General features: G+C 47.4%; 1 protein-coding gene across 2 annotated transcripts in view; it reads left to right on the forward strand.

The window, feature by feature from the left end:
• The window catches only part of LOC143285043 (elastase-1-like), a 52,632-nt gene that overhangs the window by 28,498 nt on the left and 21,634 nt on the right, over positions 1–2,500 (forward strand). The window lies entirely within an intron of this gene.

The following is a 2,500-nucleotide window of genomic DNA, read 5'->3' on the forward strand; positions in this document are numbered from 1 at the left end:
GCACACACACACACACACACACACACACACACACATACACACGCACACACACACGCGCACGCGCGCGCGCGCGCACACACACACACACACACGCACGCACACAGACTCTGCTACATCAAAGACATGCTGTATCGTTAGAAGAGGTACTCGGACTAAATGTTGTTGTAGAAGCAGTAAATGTAGCTTGGCCACGCCCGTATTTCTCTCTCTCTCTCTCTCTCTCTCTCTCTCTGTGTGTGTGTGTGTGTGTGTGTGTGTGTGTGTGTGTGTGTGCATCTTTTCATGGTTATTTTTGTTTTCGAAGTTATCATCGTTATCTTTTTCTGTCACTGATGTGAAGGATCAAAATCTCTGTGTGTCTCTCTCTCTTTTTTCTCCGTCTCTCCCTCTCTCTCCCGCCCCTCCCCGCTCCCCCTACCTCTCTCTGTTTCCCCCTTCACCCTCCCAGATTGTCTTTTGAGTTGTGTATCCCTCGATCTTTCAAACGTTATCACCTTTCGTTTGACGAGGATGATACATACATACATACATACATGTCAAATTGAGGATGTTTCTGTCTACAAACAGACCCCCCACATACCTCCACTGACCTCGCTCCCCATTGAGAGATCTCTGTGAAGATTGTTGTTGTTGCTGTTGTTGTTGTTGTTGTTGTTGCTGTTCACTTGAGGCCCCCACTCCCCCTGTCTCTCTCTCCTCCTCCTCCCCCTTCCCCCCCCCTCCCTGCCCCCTTCCCCTCTCCCTCCCTGCTCACCTCCAACCTTGTTTCCTCCCGGTCTGTTTGCCATCTGCACAATCTGCAGACCGCCGTCTAGCACTCATCGCCTTGTTCGCAGGCCAGCAGATAATGCCAGATAAAACCTCGCGGAGGTGGTTCAGGGTGGACTCGAGGAGACTCTCCGCCTTCTGTGGTCACATTGTATTATGTCTGCAGCAACATCTGCGGCCGTAAACAAGATGGTTTACGTGGAGGAGGCTATTTTGGGTCAGATCTGGGTGAGACGCGAAGATTAGACAGAAAAAAACACACACGCTGCTCATACATTCGCGCACGGGACATAGGCTAATAGTCCCTCCCCTCCCCCTCATGACAAGTGAAGACAAAGTACAGTAAAAAAAGAAAAAAGAAAAAGGAAATTGAAATGTATTAGATATATCTGTAACGGCGCCTGGTGGGTAAAGGGCGGAGATTTTTTCCGATCTCCCCGGCCAACATATGTGTAGACCTGCTTGTGCCTGAACCCCTTCGTGCGTATTCACACGCAGAGGATCAAATACGCACGTTAAAGATCCTGTAATCCATGTCAGCGTTCGGTGGGTTATGGAAACAAGAACATACCCAGCATGCACACCCCCCGAAAACGGAGTATGGCTGCCAACACGGCGGGGTAAATAAACAAAACGGTCATACACGTAAAATGTTAATGTCTGTCTGAGTGTGTATGCGTGTGTGCATTCCTGAGATCTGACTGAATGACACAGGAAACGAATGATGAGCGCCCAGTGGCAGCCGTCAGTCGACTCTACCCAGGCAGGCAGCCTGTTGAGCAAATGAACCCGTGTTTGTAAAGCGATTAGAGCTTGGTTTCCGACCGAGGACAGGCGCTATATAAGTATCCATATCAATCAATCAATATGCGTCATATGGATGATGAGGCCCCAGCCACCAATTCAGCGCTCATCTCGCAAAGAAGCGTACCCTTTACACGCCTCCCATTTTTTTTAAAATACTAAAATACAGAAATATTTTTGGTAAAAAAATGATAAAAGATGGTTCAAGATGAAGATAAAAGCTGTAATTTTTGGTCTGTATTTTTCCGGTGCCGTCAGATTTCGGTGACGCGCTCTCCCTTGGAGGAGCAGACGAGCGTCATGTTGGGAAATATTTGTGACTGGAGAGTTATAACATACAATACAATGCCATGTACCACCGTAATGAAACGATAGAAAGCGATACAGTGTGACGTAAAGCAGTACAACGCAACTTTACAGTGTACTACACTACACTACACCACAATACAGCACAGTACACTACACTACACCACGGTACAGCACAGTACACTACACTACACTACACCATAGTACAGCACAGTACAGCACACTACACTACACTACACTACACTACACCACAGTACAGCACAGTACACTACATCACACTAGACGATGACTAGAGTTATACTGCACAGAACTGCACTACACTGTACTACCCTGCACTCCACTACACTACCCTGCACTGCACTGCTACATTGCACTGCTCAGTACTACACTGCAGTACAGTACAGTACAGTGCACTACACCACACCAGACAATAACTACAGTTATACTGCACTGAACCGCACCACATTACACTACACTGCACAGCACTACATTACTCTGAACAGCACTACACTACACTGCACAACACTACACTGCACTACACTACACTACACTACACTGCACTGCACTGCACAACACTACACTACATTGCACAACACTACACTACACTACACTGCACAGCATT

The sequence above is a fragment of the Babylonia areolata genome, chromosome 8, assembly GCF_041734735.1.
Source record: "Babylonia areolata isolate BAREFJ2019XMU chromosome 8, ASM4173473v1, whole genome shotgun sequence".
In the NCBI taxonomy this organism is placed as follows: Eukaryota; Metazoa; Mollusca; class Gastropoda; order Neogastropoda; family Buccinidae; genus Babylonia; species Babylonia areolata.